This window comes from Schistocerca americana, chromosome X, assembly GCF_021461395.2.
Source record: "Schistocerca americana isolate TAMUIC-IGC-003095 chromosome X, iqSchAmer2.1, whole genome shotgun sequence".
Taxonomy (NCBI): domain Eukaryota; kingdom Metazoa; phylum Arthropoda; class Insecta; order Orthoptera; family Acrididae; genus Schistocerca; species Schistocerca americana.
Genome location: NC_060130.1, coordinates 360,974,032 through 360,986,988, shown reverse-complemented (window position 1 = coordinate 360,986,988; position 12,957 = coordinate 360,974,032).

Here is a 12,957-nt window from a genome sequence, read left to right as displayed (position 1 = left end):
ATGAAAAACCCATTTTGGCACCCTCCTGTAGATGAAAAAAGATATATACGAAGTACTCCATGCCCCTGCCACATCTCGGACATAAATCGAGACTTCAGTTTCATAACTACAGTGATTCTAAGGTAGTAACAGGGGTTTGTGAGGTACTGCAATCTCTGTGTATATATTAGCTTGACCGATATTATGTGTGTTGAAGAGACTGTGTTCTGTTCACGTTGTTAGTGCTGCATTGCATGTAATTTCACATGCCAAACACTGCTGCTACACATTTTTATATTTCCTCATAAGGTGCCATAGCTTCTTGCATTTTTCGTTGCTGATGATAATTTTGTAGGACTGACGCCAGCGTAGCATGATTTCTAAACAGTTACGAGATGTGAGCAGTGAGAGCTCCAGAGAGCTGTTTAATGTCATGTATCACAAAGAATCTGTGTTATTTTCCTTCCGTGTAGAAGGAAGTAGTTTTATCATATTAACGTTTCTCGCCATAGTGAGTGGACTTGCATGATGAATGTATGTTAGGTGTTCGAAATATATTTCCTGCAGTGGGGTAATAATAGCGTTGTATTCCACGCAGCTAATACATCGGAAACCACACTGCTTTCACGTTATAGCATGTTTAAATGCAGAACCGCCTATAGCCTTAGGAGTGTGTGTGTTTGTCCTACAATCATTTCTCTCTTTCCAACATCTTCCTCGTATGGAGTCCAAACACTACAACAATACTACAGAACTGACAGCAAGAATGGTTTACAAAAAACGTTTCAAACTCCTTCCGTCTGGAGAACGATCATGGATAAACTACACATTTCTTCATCTTCCTGATCGTCTGTTAGATCACCACAGCGCTCACAAATGAATCAGGCTCGTATTTACTATACATCAATAAAGGTTGCTTACCTCCTCAGCATGCATTCATCTAGAGAAATTGAGTGTAGCTGTATGAGTGACGTGAGTAAGATTGGTACATAACAGTCTTAACGAGACAGAAGTTACGGTATTGGAATGGGAATACTGGTCTATACCAGAGGTGTCAGTCAGCTGTGCAAGCTTGGAACACGTGTTATGCTCTTCCCAAAAGCAAGATATTAAAGTGTATTGATGACATGGAAGAGCTCGTTCTGTTCCTTCATGAGACGTCGAATGTAATGGGTACAGTATGCTCGAACTTCTGGTCAGTTCGAAATTAAATCGGAGACGATATTGCAGGGAGGATTGGTTAAAGACAGAGGGACAGTTACAAGATTCATAGAGAGACTATCTAGAGTTCTGCTCAGGATCCACGAGTGTGAGAATACATTGTGACTCTCATCCACATAGGAAGAGCTGGTCAGTCGTAATAAAATATTACGAATTTATAAGGTGTTTCGGTCAAGGATTGTAGTTTTTGCACCTCCTCTCTGTTGATGGCTATTTGCTACACTAAGAAACAATATTTTCGTTATGTGGTTTCTGCAGTGTAACAGGGTTTGTGATGTGTCCATATATGTGTAACCCTCGCAAAGTAATTGGGGGGAGGGGTGGTTTAGTAATGATACAGAAATCGAGAATCATGCTGCAATGTCATTGGCTGATAGCATCACGATGTGATGAGATATTTTGTTGACGTGACAAGTCATCGAGAGTGGTGGTTTGGAACTCCAGTAATTCGGTAACATGCATTTAAAGTATGGGAAACCTGGTAAAATTACGAAAACTGATAGAAAATACGTAAAAATGAGGTAAATACGAAAAAAATGAGGATCAATGGGGGTACTTAAATGTTCGCCTGGGCGTATGGAAATCATTCCATTCCTCCACCAGAACGATTGGCAGCTGATGGTCCATACTATGGGTTCTGTATGGGTTTAAGTCCAGCAGAATAGCCCCTAGTTCCACATGTGGTTATGCACTGTAAGCCATAAAAATGAAACACAGTGAAACATTTGGTAGTCATGATTGCCACCAAGGACACCGATCATATACCTGGGTACGATATGCCCATTCCAATGTAAGGAATCAATGCCCTTGGTCTCAAAAACGAGACACCAAGACCCTGCCACCCCATCACTGTGGAACATGAGTTTAAATGTAGAGGTCATCACCTTTGGAAAGCTGTTTGGAGACGCTCCACAATGCCGCAAACTCTTTTAGTTTCCGTATGTTGCGATGTCTTCCACATTCTTGTCAATAAGAAACATCGCCTCTGTCTTTTATTTCAACTATCCTCTGTGTTGTGGGAGCAGCTTAATTTACACCATGCGGTGTTCAGCTTTCTGTGAAAGCCGATTCATTGAATCATGTTAATGCTCGTTTAGCAGTTGACCACAGACCTGAAAGTCATGGTGGAAAAACAAAATGTATGGCGATGCAGAAATCTGCAATCATACGTTGACTGAATGTTGTACAGCAGAAAAACAATGTATTAAACTGCTTATGAAAGAACAACACAGGAACTCTTGCTTGTGATTGATAGTCTGTGGGATATGGTCCACCTACAGTATGGGGGACAAAACTTTACACAGATCTGTACAAGCGACTTCGATTACTGGCCACCTGCTCCAATGGACCGATATGGGCATATTTAATAGGATCACCACATATGGTAGATATCAACACGAGGACGATATTTCTTTCAGATGTATCAGAAGAGAGAGACATGGTAATATCTTATCGAGTTCCCTGCCAGATGATGTTAGCAAACTTTTTATAGTCCGTAGTTTTACTCCGTTGGATGATATAAAAATAACGAGGAGAGAGAGAGAGAGAGAGAGAGAGAGAGAGAGAGAGAGAGAGAGCGTGTTGTCAGTGAAGTCTCTGACCCATTACACTGTCATATTTCTAACGTAATAATCATAGGAATAAGATAAAGGAGATCAGGACATGTACAGATTGATATTTATAGATCATCATTCAATATTGACCAATTTTAAGTATTATGTTTCTGAAATTCTCTGTGCAGTCCGCATATACTCTGCATCATTGTGAATCTCCTCCTGTACGTTAGTATGCTATTTTTATCGTTGTGATAGGTCTCTACACATCAGCCTTCTAACTAATGGAACAGTGCTGTCGGAACGTGGTGGAATTTCGAGAGAATCGGCAGGGGTCTGTGACTTTGCGGGGGACATCTGTTACCTGTGGAAATCATGTGGATTCAAATGCTATATCCGAAGACTTGAAGATTCTTGAGGATACGGCAGGTAAGCGATACTCTGACGAAAGGGGAGCCTTTTCCATGTCTTGTGGGCAAACATTGCAACCTCTCACATACGCCTCGCCAAGTAACTGCGATGAGAAAATTTGGAGCTAATACGAAGATTTTTACCAAGAGACAATCAGCAGCAGAAGAATTGTCTTTTAGTTTTCTCTATAAATAAGAGACAACATACTTCTGTGAGGTTTGTGTGTCTATAAATGGATGGAGTGACATTTTAATACGTAGACTATATTTACATTTAACTCTGTATGCTTACTTCGCAAACCACCGTACGGTGTGTGGCGGAGGATATCATATACCACAACTAGTCATTCCCTTTCCTATTCCACTTGCAAATAGAGCGAGGGAAAAAGCCTGCCTATATGCCTCTATATGACCGCTAATTTCTCGTATCATATCTTCGTAGTCCTTATGCGAAATGTATGTTGGTGGTGGACTCCTTCTGCGGTTAATTTCAAATGTCGGTTCTCAACAGTGCTTCTCGAAAAGAACATCGTCTTCCCTACTCACCATGCAAAGTGACTATCATGATCATTTTGATATCAATGATGTGTCGTCGGTCGAATGTAGCGAGGACTAGAGAACCACAGGTATGGTACGGGAGTTGGATTGGTAATTAGACATTTTTTCGTTGCGGAGAGATCTTTTAACGAAATTTCAATCTCCCACCTACACCGGGAGAGATGACCATCGTAATAAAATCAGCTGTATTATCGTATTTTGAATGTGATATGTAGTATAAATCCGATATTTTCAACTGCTCTGTGCCGCTACCTGAGACACTTCGTATGTGACGATGCATTTGGTTTCTTTAAGAGAGTGCGAAAGTGAGGAAGCATCCTGTGACAGAGGTAGAGTATATTCTTAGCACTTCGACATGAATCAAAAATGAGTTTAATATTCTAGTAATGTGACGTAGGACATAAAAGATATTAAGCTGATTAGAACAGATTTTTCACGTGATGAGTTAATACTTAGACGTAATGCAGCCTACGTCATACTTTTGCAGGATTTTCACAACAAGACGATACTTTAGCGATACGAAAACGCGTGTATGACCAGATTTCTTCTGTCTTTGAAAATAACTCGAATAAAAGTGAGAAATCTACATTTCACTTGAGAAATTCGAAGTGGATGGTCAACAACTTGCATGTCTCGGATTGGGGAAAGAGGATATTTGAAACCGGGGGAGGGGGCCTATGTCGGGTAGGAATTGGTTAGAACTACTATATGTGGCCAAGCCACACCCACTTGTCTCGCAGTGCGCCGTTTCTGGCAACACGAATGGGCACGAGTCTTCGGTAGACCAGAAGTCACAGATTAGCTTAGCCTGTGACGAGTATTTGGGTACAAAGATTGCTCCAACCTGTCGACTCTTGCCCGTAGCTGCGGGGAGAAGTCCCGGTGGGAGCACTCTCTGGATGACTGACTAGCGTAATGACCAATATGCTGTGTGAGCGGCGACAGAAGCAGACGTGTGTTTTGCGTGAGAATATTCAGTATGCTGCGTGTTTGCGCTAGACAACTATTCCCCCAATGTAAATTGATCTGATGACTTGTTGGTGACACTCTCTCCGAGCTCTGAGCGTTCTGTGAGGCCAGCGTCTGGATGCCAGGGATCTGCGTGCATCTGCTGATGCATGTGTGGGTCTCTCCTGACTGGCGCCTACATGATGATGCAATGTCTCCTGTGCGGAGTGTTCTGTGAGGCCAGCTTGTGGATCTCGTGCTGCGTCATGGGCATGGCTACCGACAGTCAGAGGATGACATGTCCTTCAAAATCGCGAGTGTGTAGGATTTTTTCACCAGATTTGTTTACTGGAAATGTTGTGGTGGAGGAGGGTGTTTATGTTGTCAAACGTCGATGCATACAAGACCTCGAATATATTTAGCGTTACGTTCTATTTAGGGCAGAAATTTAATTACTTGATTTGAAAACTGTGTGCGTGAGATTCTCAAACATTGAAAATATGTTTTATGACAAAGATGAGTCATCGTAAGGTGTAGTAGTGGTTAGTGCTTTAAGCGATCTATTTGACTCCTGTAAATTGTTAAACAATTAATCTGACAGTGTAGTGCAAATGGACTCTTTGGCTCTATTTTATATCGAAACTGCTTGAGCCTCCCCTTTCTTCCCAGTATTAGCCAATAGACACACAGTACTCTGAGGAGAGATGAAAACCTCCACGTGTGTGTTTGAAGACGTTGATTCATACACAAACTTGAGAGAGAGAGAGAGAGAGAGAGAGAGAGAGCGAGCGACCAGCCACATGTACTAGTCCTAGTATCAACCAACAGGACACAAGGAAAAACTGTCCCACACAGTGCGTATCCATTTACTTAATTAGTCAATCAATTTCATAGAGTGGGGGGACCTATTTCGAAGACATTCACAGCCGAGTATTTTCTGAAGCACTCGGGGTTTCCCAGGTATTCGCCACTTTGCTCAGGTCAAAGGAGGTTTTAGTGTGGTGGCACATAACGGACACTACCTAATTCTTCTGGAATACTGTTTTTCCATCTGCTATAGGTTTCCATAGCACTGGAAGTGTGAGGACAAAAGGATATACTGCATGAGAGGTGGGGAGGGTGGGGGAACGTCTTTGCCTGTGTCAGTTTGCACATATTGGTTCACACAAAAACAGGAAGTAGCCACTTGAGACGCAGAAAGGGAGAAAGGGAGGGTGGGAGAGAGAGCGAGTCAGAGACAGAAGGTGATAGAGACATAGAGTGGCAGAACATGAGTCTAGTATCAAAGGGACCCTGTCACCTGATGCTTTTGTTGGGGGGGGGGGGGGGGGGACTAGCGCAGTCCAGCAGCTGCTGCAGTGGTGTGAGCCCAGTGTATGAATTCGGTGGCAAAGCCATGATAGCAGTTTTCACGCGCGTGTACACCTCATGGTGCCGCTGGTGGTGCTGATACTACAAGGAACCCATAATGTTTCTGGTCTTAGGATGCAGTTGCAGCGCAAGTGTTTTTATCGGAGAAGAAAGAGACAGCAATGTAATTATGTGTGATGAGTGTTTTATATTGATGGTATTCCTTGCACAATCGAAAGAAAGTGCCAAAAATTGTTTAAATATTCCACAAACTGCCTTGTATCCTGTAAATTGTTTAAATAAACAATATTCCACACACTGAAATCAATTTGATGAGATATTTTTATTGAGCACACAGAGACACTACAGCAATACTTGATAGTGAGTGTGAAACTGTTTCTAATTGTTTAAATAAATAAATAAACTGGTTGTAATTATTTAAATAAATACTATATTGATTCTCCCAGTCTGGCAGCTCAGCACAGATCACATGTGGGAGAGCGAAGGTTAAAAGTCGCATCTGGGCATCCTGATTTAGGCTTTACGTGGTTTCTCTAAGCCGCTGCAGGCAAATGCCAGAATTTTTCCTTTGAAAGGGAATGGGCGACTTTTTTTCTCATCCTTCCCTAATAAAGAGGGACAGACGACCTTCCTGTATGGTCCCCTCCCCCAAATTAACCAACCAGGAGGTGGAGAGGGTAATGAATTGATCAGTTTTATGGTTCAAATGGCTCTGAGCACTATGGGACTCAACTGCTGAGGTCATTAGTCCCCTAGAACTTAGAACTAGTTAAACCTAACTAACCTAAGGACATCACAAACATCCATGCCCGAGGCAGGATTCGAACCTGCGACCGTAGCGGTCTTGCGGTTCCAGACTGCAGCGCCTTTAACCGCACGGCCACTTCGGCCGGCTGATCAGTTTTATTAATTAGTAATTTAATTTACACTCGTGCTCATAAATTAAGGATAACTGCAGAATGTGTTGCCACACAACGTGGCACTACACAAAACTGCCACTAATAGCATAGGCACATAGGAAACACACGGGACACAGATCTGTAAGTCCACGGTATTCGTGATAAGTTGAGAAAAGCGTACCAAAAGACATGTGCTACAAAACGCCACTGTTTCCTGCCCATGTATCCCGACATCAGTATGGGATATGATCACCATGCACACGTACACAGGCTGCACAATGGGTTGGCATGCTCTGGATCAGGTGGTCGAGCAGCTGCTGGGGTATAGCCTCCCATTCTTGCACCAGTGCCTGTCGGATCGCCTGAAGTGTCGTAGGGGTTTGAAGACCTGCAACGATATGTCGAGCGAGAGCATCTTAGACCTGCTCGATGGGGTTTAGATCTGGAGAACTGGCAGGCTACTCCATTCGCCTGATATCATCTGTTTCAAGGTACTCCTCCACGAAGGCAGCTCGGTGGGGCTGTGCGTTATCATCCATCAGGAGGAAGGTGGGACCCACTGAACCCCTGAAAAGGCGGAAATACTGGTGCAAAATGACGTCCTAATACACCTGACCTGTTACAGTTCCTCTGTCAATGACATGCAGGGATGTACGTGCACCAATCATAATCCCACCCCACACCATCAACCCACGACCTCCATATAGGTCCCTTTCAAGGACATTAAGGGGTTGGTATCTGGTTCCTAGTTCACGCCAGATGAAAACCCGGCGAGAATTTCTGTTCAGACTATACTTGGACTCGTCCGTGAACATAACCTGGGACCACTGTTTCAATGACCATGTTGTGTGTTCTTGACACCAGGCTTCATGGGCTCTCCTGTGGCCAGGGGTCAGTGGAGTGCACCTTACAGGTCTCTGGGCGAATAAACAATGTCTGTTCAGTCGTCTGTAGACTGTATGTCTGCAGACAACTGTTCCAGTGGCTGTGGTAATGTCCCGAGAAAGGATACCTGCAGTACTCCGTGGCCATGTGCAGGCACTGATGGTAAGATATCAGTCTTCTTGTGGTGTTGTACACTGTGGATGTCCCGTACTGTAGCACCTGGACACGTTTCCTGTCTGCTGGAATCGTTGCTATAATCTTGAGATCACACTTTGTTGCACACGGAGGGCCTGTGCTATGACCTGCTGTGTTTGACTAGCCTCCAGTCGCCCTAGTATTCTACGCCTCGTAACATCATCAATATGTGTTTTTGAGCCATTTTCAACACACAGTCACCATTAGCAAGTCTGAAAACGTCTGCACACTTACTCACTGCACCGTACTCTGACATGCACCAACACACCTCTTCATATGTGGACTGCCGCTAGCGCAGCCGTGCTACGACCGCAGGTCAAATGCACTGCATGATCATACCCTGAGGTGATTCAAACCTGCAAACCGTCCATCAGAGCGTTGTTTCACCATGTATCAGCATTATCCTTAATTTATGAGCATGAGTGCAGTAGAAAAAATGTGCTTGCATTGGCGAGGGGGCAGGTTCCTAAGAATGATGAATTTCACCAAGGGGGTGACAAAACAAACCACAGGGGCTCATAAATTAAATTAGTATAACAGTAGGTTAAGGGGATGGGGAGGGGTTATAAAACAATCATCTGAATGTATGTTTGCCCCTTAATGTATGCAAGCCACTCTAACAAAATACACCCATGCCACCTTTGCCCTACAACTAACAGCCACAGTTCGATGGGGAAGAGAGAGTCCACCAGTTCCTTCAGGTACACCTTATTTCTCTGAAACCATTCTTTGGTGATTAGATCCTGCAGAGCTACGGAACTGTAAGGATACTGACGGCTATGTTTCAACTGCTGCTCCAAATAATCCCAGTTATTTCTATGGAATTAAGATCAGGTGATATACAGGATTGGTAGGGATGTGGTAGGGTGTCTAAGTGTTTGCCAATCTCTGAATGCACATGTGAAGCCCCGTAAACATGGCTGTTGCCATACTGGAAGACGAGAGTGTCCACAGCATACTAGTAGAAAGAAAAGGTGACACTTGCCCACTTAGAATGATGAAATAAATGTCTTGATTCATGCTCTCAGTAACCTAAACGGGTGCACCCAAATCATGGTACAAAGGTACACCCAAAGTATCACAGAACCACTTCTTGCCTGAACTACAGTCGCTTTGCATCATATGAAAAGAGGCAAAACTGCGACCCTTGAGACCTCACTACATGCCTCCAGAAAGCTACTGTCGAGTGTTGTTTCACACACTGAAGTCATGTATGTGCTGCTGTGAGCAATGGCCTTCTGTGAGACACTAGACTACAAATGCCCAAAACATGTCTCTTCCTATGCCATTGTCAATCGGAAACTGGTTGAGATTGACCTGCACTGGTTGATAGTAACAATTCCTGTCGGGTTGCTGATTGTCATTGACAAGGCGTGTCACTCATCTCCAGTCCCTATCAGTCACTATTCTTAAGGCGTGCTGCATTTCTGCATGTGGTACAGTATTCCTAGTAAGCATGCAGGACACTGCATCGATACGCTAACAAATCAGGCAACTTCAGTACTTTGTGATCTTTCTGACATGTCTCCACGCTGCCCATTTTACTGAGCTGAATCCATACAACCGACTGGCACATACACACCATTTTACTGACATGAGTAACAGTGGTTGGACAGAAACATAGGATACCCGCTACAAATGCACGCTTGATGCAAATGTAGATGCTAAACAAGCCTGCAGATTACAGTGTTGCTTTGGACAATGAACGGCATCCTCAATACGTTGCAAGTATTAGTCATGATCAGAACAGTGTTCTGGGTAATTGTGAGTGCCCTGTGTCGCAGGTAAGTGAATTCGAACGTGGGAAACTGCTGGTGCTCTATGAGGGTGCTTCCATAATGAATGTGGCTGAAGTGTTTGGAGTTTCAAGAGGCACCATGTCGAAGGTGTATAATAAACCCAGGGAAAATGGAAAAACATCATTCACTAAATCACAACGTGGTGAGTCAAGTGGTCATGACAGATGGTGATGGAAGAGTATTTTGATAAAAAATAAGAGGATAATAGCTGCAAAAGTCACTGCAGAACTGGATGTCATATTCACGAACTATGTTATCACTAAATCAGCATGAAGGGAGTTCCAGAAATAGGGAATTGCAGGGAGAGCTGGAATTTCAAAATGACTCATCAGTGACGTAAATGCCACTAGCAGGAAAACATAGCACTGAAAGCATAAAACCTGGACTACGGAGCACTGGAAGACATTATTTTCATTATATGAGTTTTGTCGTTGTCTGTTTCCCACTTCTATCCGAGTTTATGTCCCAAGAGTGAAATATGGTGGGATTTCGGTGTTGATATGGGCGGCCATATCGTGGTATTCCACGAGCCTCCACGGATGCTTTGCAGAGTCGCTTTACTGTCAAGGATTATGTGACCATTTTGGTTAATCAGGTCCATTCCACAGTACAATGTCTGTTCAACAATGATGACCCTGCTTTCCAAGACGACAGGCATCCTGCTACACGGCTTGCATCGTCCAGGACTGCTTCTGTCAGCACAGGGATAAATTGTTGGATCTTCCCTGGCCACCACAGTCATCAGATCTCAATATCATTGAGACTTTATGGTCTACGTTTGAGAGAAGGGTACGTGGTCGCTGTCGACCTCCATCGTTTTAATTGAACATGCCACTATTTTGCAGGAAGAATTATGTACGATTTTGTCGAAAACCATACTGAATCTGTGTTCATCCGTTTCGAGAAGACTGGAAGTGTTCTGAAGGTCAATGATTTTCCTAAATCATGTTAGATGTGCTAATGTTTTTGATGTGTTCATATTTTTGTCCACCCCTGTACATCAGCGATAGAGGGTAACGTGACCACCTGGTACCAGTTCTGAACTATCTACACGCCCCCTGAGCGACCGGTATGTTGTTTTAAAAGGCTGACCAATTCTTTGTCCGATGAGACGGTAATCATTATAAAAGAATTGTAATATTTGAGTACACGTTGGTTATCAAATGAAGAAGTAGAATGCCTCAGTCGTGTGACTCAACTGCGTTTTGGTGGTGGGAAAGGAACAGGTGTTTTGTTAATGAATTGCGCGTCTTCCGTGCTTTCATATATTTTTGGAATTTAAATGTGCAATGTTTTTCAGGGAGTAAATCTTCCACAGCTACAGCTGGCTCCTTTATGCATTATTCTCTCAGAGTAAGTTTCGAACCTAGGGGCCCCTATAATAAAGACTTAGCCAGTGTAAAGAGGACACAAAGTATCGAAGTGGGTACCAAAATACAGTCTTGCATGGCATGATGATGAGCTTTTCATAATGAAGCTTTAGCCTTGAAACGAGGTATGACACAATAAATAAATAATAATAGAACTAAACTGTAGCTGTGGAAGATTTATTTCCTGAAATGTTGTTTTCAACTACAGACATGCTTTCTGTGTTAAAACAGAGAAGATTATGAGGAGTATCATATTTAAATCTGAGTTAGCGTATATAAGGTCCTGCAGTGTGTTGAAACTTTCAGAACCGAAAAACTAGCTGTCTCCAGTTTATGTTTGGAAAGAACAGTAGATATTAAACCTACTGGCACAACCAAACCCCTCTCAGTATAGTGCAGGTAACTAAATCTAAAAATAGATACTCTTAAATGGGAGTTCACGCCTGACATACAAAAAAGAAAGAGCTTGATTTGTGGATTAAAAAAGTCTACAGCAGCATTTGAACCTCTAGTTGTATTAATCAGGAGCCGTCACTGGAGACTATAGAATCACATACAACATTCTCTCTGTTGTAACTACAATGATAAACGACCTGAAGTTGGCAAGGTCTCCTTAGCCATTATGCAGAATGGCGTGCACTTTTCTGCACGTTAAATATGTCCATGTACACCCACACTTAAGGCCCCACTCCACACTGTCTGTCCAAGGGAGTCTGAATATACATTATTCAATCATTTTGTTAAACATTGATACTCAACTCCTGTGGCAGGGGGAAGGAGTGTGTAGGGATCACCTGCTTGGAAATAGTAGAGGCAGTAGATTTTTAAAATGTTTATTGAGATTTCTTAATTCGTTGCTGCAAGCTTTGATGATGGGCAGACTGCCCACAGTCTATCCATGGCTACAGAACATGCTGTTGACCTGCTAAGGTTCTCACAATAAGGACTGCTGAATAAGGGATGCCTTCCTTCAGTGGACTTCGTTATCCATCCTTGGTATTTGGGGCTGCGTTAGAGGATCATGTGGTGTTTCAGAAGAAGGCACACTGAGGACGGAGTAGAGACACAACATTCTATTGTACGCCAGCACCTAGCCAGCTAACACGTTCCTCTTCCATCCTCCCAGGACATACTGTACCTTTGGTCTTAGTGGCCACTTCTCCATGCCGTGGTGGCTGGGCTAGCTTTGCGACGTCGATACTCGTACTCTGTTGACTTGTTACGGTTCTCATGGTAAGGATTGCTGAAATAGGGGCATCTTCCCGTGGCCTCTTTTAGCCATCCTTTGGGTAGCATGAGAGGCTCACTTGGTGACTCAGACAAGAGTGTGCACAAAACTCAATAGAGACACTACACTCTCTTCCACGCCAGCACCTGACCAGTTTACACGTTCCTCTTTTGCTTCCCAAGCCATCCTACACATTTTGAGCTTAGTGGCCATCTCTCCTCTGTAGGGGCCTCATTTGCATATCCATTTTCTTAAATAAAATCTTCAAGGTTATTGTTTTGAAAACTGGGGGACTTATAATTTACTTGACCATCCTGATCAGGATATCAACTCAGTTTCGTTCCTGCCATACTGTACAAATAAATTAACCCCAATTTTTCAAAACTGAACTGAAAGTCTTCTTCGCAGGCCATTCATTTGAATCTGTAGAGTAGTCTGGAGCCTTTGCTGTAATGTGTCGGTTATTTGCGCGTGGTGCCATATAGATCGTGTATTGATATTTCTAATAATAACTGCTACTTTTATTTCCAGCGTTCTGCTA